This window comes from Fukomys damarensis, unplaced genomic scaffold, assembly GCF_012274545.1.
Source record: "Fukomys damarensis isolate Sample0158 unplaced genomic scaffold, DMR_v1.0_HiC HiC_scaffold_2, whole genome shotgun sequence".
NCBI lineage: Eukaryota > Metazoa > Chordata > Mammalia > Rodentia > Bathyergidae > Fukomys > Fukomys damarensis.
The window spans coordinates 22,421,948-22,431,927 of record NW_022900914.1 but is presented as its reverse complement, the minus strand read 5'-3'; the positions used below and the strand labels follow the sequence as shown (position 1 = coordinate 22,431,927).

At 44.3% G+C, this 9,980-nt stretch overlaps 1 protein-coding gene across 2 annotated transcripts in view; it reads right to left on the bottom strand.

Annotated features, from left to right (window-relative positions):
• The window catches only part of LOC104860384, a 46,068-nt gene that overhangs the window by 18,806 nt on the left and 17,282 nt on the right, over positions 1–9,980 (bottom strand). The window contains exon 3 of one of the 2 annotated variants that reach the window (XR_004517296.1): positions 1,738–5,291. The exons of the other annotated variant lie outside the window; for it this stretch is intronic. The gene's annotated coding sequence lies outside the window, so the exon portion shown is untranslated. Of the gene's footprint in view, positions 1–1,737; positions 5,292–9,980 lie in introns of those variants that run through there. 2 annotated transcript variants of the gene reach the window in all.

Below are 9,980 nucleotides of genomic sequence, written 5' to 3'. Positions count from 1 at the left end.
GGGGGGGGGGGTTCCGGGTCGCGGGTGACCAAGCCAGAGATCCCCGGCCGCCGCCGAGCACTTGGACTCGAACTCTGCTGGGAGGGGCCCTGCCCCTTCCTCTTTCGGTTTTCTCTTGTTTTGTTTTTTTTATTATTTTTATTATTATTATTACAAAGTTTCATTCTTGTTGAGCAAAACAAAAAAAGCCAACGAACTTTTTGTATTGATGAACAAAATATTCACAACAGGGCAGTTGTGATGCGAATAGAACAAAAAGAAAATAACCAAACACTTAAAACTTTTTAGGTTTCCCGATGAGTTTGGGACTCTAGGAAAGATCAGCCCAGCACCAGCAGCTACAACCACCATTCCATCTCTACACTTGAAGAAGAAGCATTAGTTACAGTCCAGATGTAGGAACTCGGATCTTGAAGTTCCTAATTATTTGTCTCATACCAGTGTAAACAAACCAGCCCCCCGCCCTGCACATTGCTGAACTATAAGCTTTTAGAACCCAATATTCTGCCAAGAATATGCCTTGATAGCAGTCCTCAACCCTTTCGTTTGGTTTGTTTGTTTTTTTAAACAAAGTTCTATATGTCTGGGGGAAACCCATTCATTCCAAAGTTTTGTACTGGTTACTGGTTTCATTACTACCACTTAGTGGATGTTTAGTTTAGAACCAATTTTGCCTGCTCTCTGGAATCCTTGGGCAGAGCTTAGCTTGTAATTGTTGGGAAGTAACTGCTGAATTTTTAGCTGTTTTGAGTTGATTCGCACCACTGCACCACAACTCAATATGAGAAAACTATTTAACTTATTTATTATCTTGTGAAAAGTATACATTGAAATTTTTGTTCATACTGTATTTATCGAGTATGATGAAAAGCAATAGATATATATTCTTTTATTATGTTAAATTATGGTTGCCATTATTAATCGGCAAAATGTGGAGTGTATGTTCTTTTCACAGTAATATATGCCTTTTGTAACTTCACTTGGTTATTTTATTGTAAATGAGTAAAAATCTTAATTTAAGAGATTGTATGTAATATTTATTTCATTAATTTCTTTCCTTGTTTACGTAAATTTTGAAAGATTTCATGATTTCTTTACAGAAATCTTATCTCGATGCTGTGGAAATAGTTTGACAGATACCTGAGTTTTCTTAGAATGTATAATGGTTGTGGCCCATCCACCTTTGAGAAAAAGACCACAATGCAATCAGGCTTACATGTGGCATATTTTGCTAATTCCACCTTTATAAACTAGCAAAAACTGTTTTGTTCGCTGATTCCACCAGCTCTACTGTGACATACTCTTGAGTATAAAGACATGTAGCAATAAATAATGGGGGATAGTCTCACAGTGCCTTCAGAAGGGCCCAAACTTGCCTTAAATCTTCCTCAACCAAATAAGTATTTTATTAGTGCTTGAGAGAATTTGAATGTAGGATGGGTTCAACTGCACAAAAGGAAAAGATTTTTACCACTTTTTATAGCTATAAAGTGAAGAGGCCACCTCTTAGTGCTGAAATGGTATAAAGTACATGAACATGCCTTGTTTAATTACAGAAAATGCTAAAACTTGTACTATTTTTTTTTTTTCCTGTGTAGAAAGGCAGGAATGTCTCGCGCTTTCCTGGACAGCAGATGAATGAGCAGTAGCTTAGTTTGTAGGTACAGTTGGAGCACTATGTATGTACTCTCTGGACTACTTTGACAGAAGTAGGTTTTTGAATGTAACAAGATAAGTCAACTTGAGTTGTAATATATTTTGGGGAATCAGTTCACTACAAATTGTGACTGTAAACATTGTACTGTAAATGTTTTGTAGTTTTCCCCCAATAAAACTTTTTGGGAAGAAAAAAAAAAATGATGTGTAAAAGTAGTTTGGTTTTTTTTTTTTTCCAATCAAGATGTCTAGGCTCCCGGCTTCTTATGGCCTTGGAGGGTGGGGAGAAGATGCCCAGCCCGAATTTACTTGGTAGCAGGTTCTTTTAGCTGAAAGAAAGTGTGATTCTTTGGACTGTCAAGGGCATTAGCTGTTCCCATTGGTAATAAGATGCGACCCAGTGTTGGCTGGCTGGCTGCTGGCGGGAGACCTCTAGGGGTGTGGCCAGCCTGAGAGTCACCCTGGTGGATCACGTGGCCGCGGTGGCAGCTGAGTCCCATTCTTTACGCTGCTTCCTGGGGGGGCCTAGGAGGGCTGAGCTGGAGGTGAAGGTTTGGGCCTTGGACAATGGGTTTTACCAGGACTTTGGAAAGCCAGTCCTTGTTTCAAAACGAAGGGGGAAGGAAGATTAAGAAGGTAAAATTTCTATCTGGGTGATGTTTGTTTATACAGACAGCTTCCTCTGGGGATGAGCACACACCAGTTATTTATGCAAAAGGAATTAGTGTCTGGCTCCTTAGGCCAGAAAGTAGATTCAATCCATTGCTCAAAAAAGTATAGATTTTCTTACGGTTCTCAAAACAGTTGAACAAACTTACTGTGGTGACTCTGCTGTTTTCCTTTTCACTTTAAAAACAAAATCTGATTCATAAATCAATGCACGTTTCCTTCATTCCCCACCCCCACATGCACACAATCATCCTCTTTCCAAAGGAGGTAAGACGTTTAGCAATAGTTTGCTTTCTTATCGACAACAGCTGGGCTCTATCAGCCAATCCTTGGGTCCCCTCTCAAGGGCTCTGCATTAGCCAGGGTCTTGTGTGACTCACAGCTGAGCCAGGAGGGGTGCGGGTGGCTGGTGACTGCTCAGGGCCAGGCAGCTGTTTCGCGTTAGTGGAGATGGCGCTGGTGTTCACTGGAGCATTTTGGTGCTGGGCTGGGCCTGCCAAAGGGGCTTGGGAGCAGTTTCGAAGTTTTCCCAGATGCTGGGCCTCTGTGGTGAGGGAGGGAGGCGAAGCCCGAGGCCAAGGAGGGCTGGGGGCGGGGTGAAGACCCCTCGGGCTCCCTGGCATCTCCACCATAAAGAATGTGCAATGGGAAGGAAACGTCTAAAATATGGTGCTGTTTAGGCCAAACTGCATTTCAAAGGCCTTGTTTCCACTTCATTCCCAAACTTATTTTTCTAAACAAGTACTTTTGATCAGCTGGAATGTTAGACTCCTTTATGGGGTAAGCCACATTCATTTTTAAGACTTGCTCTGTTTCAGAGCTCAACTGCTAGGATCTGAAGTGTGTATTTCAAACTCAGTGGAGCATGGAAAGCTAGAGGGACCATTCAGAAATTTCCTCCTGCAGCTGATCAATGGAGGCAACCAGGTCATTGTGCTTCTCCCTGGGCTGGAATTAACGGCAGACTCAGCTCTCAGTACTGCATCACCCTTAGGACAGTTTTCTTGTAAAATCAGAGAATAGAAATAAAACTTGCAAGTAAGGGCTCTCATCAGGGGCTGGGGAGTGAAACTAAAACTCACTGGCTCTAAGACTGAGTTTTCAGCACTGGGGATTAAACCCACAGCCTTCACATTGACTCAGCCCTTTTTAATTTTTTTATTTTGAGACAGGATCTCGAAGTCACAAAATTGTCTGGGCTGGGTTCAGACTTGCAATCTTCCTGCCTCAGCCTCCCAGTGTGCTAGGATTTACAGCCCTGCACAAGAATGCCCAGCTCAAGAAGCAATTCTTCCATGCCAGCCCAGAATGTAATCGTGGTCTCCCCAGTGGCATTTCCACTGCCTGTGTGAAGGCCAACATGTTTTTTTAAGCAGCCCAGTCAGGATGCATTACATTCTAAATTATTTTAGATAAAAGATGTGTGTATGCCTGAATCTACTACTGAGTGTGTAAAAGAAAGAACACAGAAATTTACATACACTCACAAACAACTGAGAAGGCCAATGCCCTGCAATAGCCAGTGGAAATAAAGGATTGTAAGCCCTGCAGCGGCTCAGGACCCAGACCAGAGAGCCAGGCCTGGCATGCCTCGGATGCAGGAAAGACAGCACTAGGATGCTCACTGTTAAAATCTGCCTGGGATCTCAGGAAAACCCCAGAGTGGACATGTACAAGGAGGGAGCCCACTGAACCTGGGAAGGGAAATGCAGGCACCCGCTAGCTACCCATGGGTTCTGTTTGTGGTGATAAGTGAGGACAGATGTGACTCTTACCCAATTTTCTTGAAACCAGAAGTTGGGTCCCTGCACAGCCTCAGAAGCTGATCAGCTGCTGGGCAGAGGCCAGTCAGGCTTAGCTCCCAACAGGGACTCACAGCTTCTTTCCTTGCTGCTACCTCATTTCATTGCATTTTACTATTTCTTGTCCGCTCTTCCAGGGAATAGACAAAGCTGTAGCCACCAAGGGCAGTTCCAGCCTGTTGTCGTTGGCCAGGGCAGGGAGGGACAGAGGAAAAGAGGGAGGGCCAAGTGGCGCCCGGAGCAAGAAATCGCTGATCCCTTCTCCCACCTCTCCTGACAGCAGGCTGGACTTAAAAGTGTGTGTGTGTGTGTGTGTGTGTGTGTGTGCCCATGGAGAGGAGTCTATGGGATACTGGTGTGGAAGAGGTGTGTGTGTGTGTGTCTGTGTAGGTGTTGGTCAGTGTGCCGCTGTGTGCAGCATAGACAGGAAGTATCGGTGTGTGGGTCTGTGTGCTGCTGTACAAGGCTGTGGACTTGTGCGTGGGGTATGCATGGCTGAGGGGTGAGGGAGTGACCCATCTGTGCATGTCGGTGTGGGTGCGTCTTGCTGTGTGGGAGCTATGTGGACCTTTGGGGTGTGGGTGTTTCTATGTGTTTGGGTCTGGGTATGGGTGTGTCTGGTGGGGGGGGAATGCGGGTGTGTGCAAGCTTGTGTGTGCTCAAGTGCGGGTTGGGTGTGCCTGTGTGTGGATCTGGCTGAGGGCTGTAGTGAGGGCTGTGTGTTTGGGAGGTAGCCATTACCCACACCAACAGAGGGAAAGCAGTCCTTCTTAGTGGGCCTCCTTCAAGTTTGAAAACTGCTTTCAAAACACGGAAATGGGGCTGAGGATTTAGCTCAGTGCTTCTGCCGCCTGCCTCGAAAGGTCCCGAGTTCGATCCCAGTACCAAAACAAAAACAAAAAACCCGGAAATGACTGCCAGGTTGCCACCCACTTCCTGCTGGGTGGTGGCAGGGCAAGTCTGGGAGGGAGAGTAGCGGGCCCCAGGCCTGCAGGGACCCCAGACTCATCTTCATTGCAGGACACACCTGCCAAGGACAGGCCTCTTGTGGCACTCAGTCTGTGAGGATAATTTTAGAAACTGGGGAGAGGCCAGGCTCTTTTATTTTCATCAGGGCATAAATAGCCTCAGCAGATAGGAGTTCTTTTGCTCGAAGTGGCGGCTCTGAAATAGAGAGAAAGATATTCAGGATCCGAGACAGACTAGAAAACTCCTGAGCTCGCCGAAACCGAGTTTAAAATATTTCTCTAAAAATAAGCTTTGTTTTCCTTGTGGATTCCTCTGGCAGTCAGACTCTCATGCCAGGGTGCTTAGCTGGCCTGGGAAGCCAGGCGGAATTTTTAAAAAAGCGAGTGTTTCCCAGCTGTGGCCTTGGAAAGTTCTCTGTTTTCCATTTATTAAACTCCTACTTTCCGGCTAATTAAAATTATTTTCAAATAAAACTCCATGGCCCAGCAGTACTTGATGAAACACAGAATTCCCAGTGACCCCTCCACAGAAGGATGGGGGTGGGGTCTCCTTCATTGGGCTTAGTGCTGGTTTTATGAGGAGGGAAACTGGATGCCTTTGCAGTGAAGGCCCAGGGCCTTGTCTTCCTAAATATCACCACCACTTCTGCTGGAGGTTGCTGCACAGGCCTACAGCCCCTCAGCTCTGCAGCTCTTGATTTTTTTCCCCCAGTACAAGAAATTGAACTCAGCACCTTTTCACTAAACTACATCCCTAGTGTGTGTGTGTGTGTGTGTGTTTAGACAAGATCTTGCTAAATTGCCCAGATTGGGCTCACACTTTCAATCCTCCTGTCTCAGCCTCCCAGAAGGCTGGAATTACTGTTATCCGTGCACAGCCACACCCAGCTTCTTCATCCCTTGAGAAGCGGCAGCAGGGTAATGCGAAACCAGTGCCCTCCACATACACACACATGCACTCCTAACCTAAGTGGTTCATGGGAGAGGAACCTAGACTTGGCAAGGTGTGTGACCACATGATGCTCTCCTACCTGGTGTCTCTTCCTGGCCTGGCTACCCTTGAAGCTTCCGGTCAGTCAGGCCAGTGTTCCAGGACTTGGTTGAGCACCTATAGGATACCCATACCAAAGGAGCTGGAGGGGGCGTGACTAGCATCAAAGCCTGGTGTGGTGCAGATGGCAGCCAGAGCCATGCACGCTCGCTCTGCGGGGGGCCGGAGCTGGGGTGCTTCAGCCTTGCAACCTGAGTCATACTCCATGATGTCTCATAAAAATTTACAAACAAGCATAGTGGTACACTCTGGTAATCCCAGCACTAGGGAGGCTAAGGCAGGAAGGTCACAGACTAAAGCCCAACCCAAACAACTCAGTGCCTTGGTGAGAATCCGTCTCGAAATCAAAAAGGGCTAGGGATGTAGCTCAGCGTGAAAGTCCTGAGTTCAATCCCCGGGACCAAGACAAAAACAACAAAGCCAACTTGTACAATTCTTCACAGTAACCAAAAAAAAAAAAAAGAAAGAAAGAAACAACTCAAATGTCAAACAACAGAGAAATTAATGAAGAAAATGTGGAATGTCCGTACAACAGAATATTCTTCCTAGAGCGAGGAAGAACCTGTGCGTGCTCCCTACCTGGGTGAACTTCGGAAACCATATGCTGAGTAAAGAAGCCAGATCCAGAAGACCACATACTGTGCCAGTCCATTTAATAAAGTGCCCAGCGTGTGCAAACCAAAGTAGGTGTGCAGTAAAAAAAAAAAAAAAAAAAAAAAAGAAAGAAAGAAACAACTCAAATGTCAAACAACAGAGAAATTAATGAAGAAAATGTGGAATGTCCGTACAACAGAATATTCTTCCTAGAGCGAGGAAGAACCTGTGCGTGCTCCCTACCTGGGTGAACTTCGGAAACCATATGCTGAGTAAAGAAGCCAGATCCAGAAGACCACATACTGTGCCAGTCCATTTAATAAAGTGCCCAGCGTGTGCAAACCAAAGTAGGTGTGCAGTTGCCGGGGACTGAAGATGAGAAAAATGGGGAGTGACTGCTGATAGGTACAGAGTTCTTTCTGGGTTGATGAACGTGTTCAGGAATTAGATAGTGGTGATAGTTGTACTACTCTGTAACTTTACTAAAATTAATCTATCTGCACACTTTAATTTCATGAAGTTGATAATGTATGAATTCCATCTCCTTTATTTCAAGAAGGGTACCCATGAGCTGGACAGCAGGCTATAAAGGGGAAGACATCATAAGGGGGCCTCTGTCAGGGAAGCCCTTGAAGAAAGGCAAAAGGCCAGGGAATGAACTTTCTAGGTGAAAGGAGGAGCAGGTGCAAAGGCCCTCTGGTGCTGCTGCTGCTGGTGGTGCTGGCAGTGGTAGTGGGGTGGGCTCAGCCCCTAAAAGCACTCTCACCTAACCCCGTATTAGAACATCATATATTACAGCCCATGATTTCTTCACTGTGGTTTTCTTACATTATTGTTTAAACTTTTCTATATGTTGCAGTTTAACATTTTAAATTAACTCTTTTAATTAAAAATATTTTTCTCAAAAGAAGCCCATAGACTGAAAGTGAAAAGATAGAAAACAATTCTCCATGTGACAGGAGCCCAGAAAAAAACAGGGGTAGCAATCTTATTTGCAGACAAAGTAAATTTCAAACCAGAACTGAATCCAGTATTATTGATGTAAGACAGTACTGTATCATACCTCTATGAATGTAAAATATCTAGTACCAGCTTTAGGATACATAGTAGGGACTGTGCTTTATCAGAGCTACATTTAATGATATTACTCTAGAATGTTCTCTTTCCAGATGATGATTAGGAGGCTAATAGAAAAAATGGTGCCAGGTACCACAACAGCAACAGAACTTTGCTGTTGTCTGGATATTATTCTTTTCTTTGGGTTTTTTTTTTTAATAGAATATGCTGAATGTCTATAATTATGTTCAGATGACTGCAGAATCTGGAAAAGCTGTTGCTGCTATCGATGCATAACATACTATTATTAGTCTTTATATATATATAGATAGATAGATAGATAGATATGTATGTATACACACACACACACATATATATAAATTGAATTTTGGGAAACTTTAACGGTGCTGCCAACTTTGGAAAAAGTCACCCCAATTTACTGTGTTGACTTGGCATCGTACAGAAATGGACAACCATATTGGTCTAGAAATGTTAATTTATTTTTTTTTCCATGTGTACAGGGGTAACACATCGTACTACATATGTAAGGTCATAGCTATGTGGGTTTGATTACAGAAACTAATAAAGTATTCTCTAAATAATGAAAAAAAGAATAAGATAAGACTATAAGAGCAAGAAGCAATTTAAATATGTTCAGGGACCATTTTCATCTCCAGAATTAAGGATTATTTTAATGTTACATCATTGCCTTTTCTCTTTAATTTCCTTTTTAGTTTTAATTTAGGATTCCCTATTTTTAATGTTCATACAGAGATTTCTTTAACTGAAATACTGAATAGTTTCTTTGGTTTGAAAAACTATAATAGTACACAGGATCCTAATGAGACAATTAATAATGTGAAATAGGAAGTAAAGGGCTAAAGGTGTAAGGAAAGTGGGAAGGGTGGGGGAAAGGTAAGAAGGGAAAGGAAAAAAATATGAGAAACTGAAAAAATGGAAATAAAGTGTTTGTAAATGGGGAGGGGAGGAGGGGGTGAAGGGAGGGCAGGGACAAGGGGAAAAATGAGAATCGAGACCTATTATGTAAAGGTACAGAATCCCAATGATGAATGTAACTGTATTGTATACCTAGATTGTACCAATAACCTCAATAAAAAGGAAAAAAATATATTTTTCTCAAGCCAGGTGTGATAGTAAGTACCTGGAGTCCCAGCTACTCTGGATGGAACCTGAGACAGGAGGATTGACCGAACCCCGGACTTCAAGGCCAACATGGGCACCATCTTGAGGTCCCATCTTTAAAAAAATGCCCTCACACTGCTGTCCCTGAAACACCCTTAGATGAGGGATGCCCTGAGATGCTCACCCCAGAGCCCAGGTTTTCACGGTGGAAAGAGCTACGACTCTGAAGTCCCATGGAAGGATCTTCCAACACAGTTCTCAGCCTCTCTCACCCTCAGTTTCTTCATTTCAAAAGCAGGTTAATCTACTGTTGTTGTCATGCACAGAGCAAACGAACAAAACACTCACAGTGCCTTGCTGGTGCCTGGAAGGGATCTGCGTCCCTGGAGAATCAGCTGCTGCTCCAGCTCCTCTTCCAGGAAAGGCTTCTTCAAGGCCAGGGGTCCCCGGAAAACCTCAGAAATTCTGATCACTTGTCTCTGGAGCTCCTGCTATCGCTGAAGCTTTCCATATATTTGCTGAGTTCCTAATAGCCCAAGTTGGGGTGGGTGCTGCTCCTGTGCCCATATCAAAGATGAGGAAAGAGTCCCCAGGGTTTTGTTTTTTCATTTGTTTGTTTGCAGTACCTGCGGTGGGTCGAACTTAGGACCTTGAGTTGCGAGGCAGGCAGCAGCACCAGTTCCCAATAGTTTTATGCCTGAGGCCTGGCAGCAAGGAAACAGCTGCAGCAGGACCCAAGAGAATCTAAGGGTCTACTCCCCACAGTCACTGCAGGCTGCCTTTCTGACTCTCCCACCTGCCTTACACCATCAGGTCTAGAAAGCCTGGGTCGTCCAAGAAGCTTCCCATGATGCTGTCCCAGGGTAGACTGTGTCCTGCATTATCTGTGCTTTTTATTTATTTACTTTTGAGTCTTTGAGACAAGGTTTCACTATGTAGTTCAGACTGGCCTCGAACTAATGGCAATCCTCCTGCCTCGTCCTTCTGAGTGCTGGGATTACAGCCCTGCTATATGCCTGGCTCTTCTGTGCTTTTTTTTTT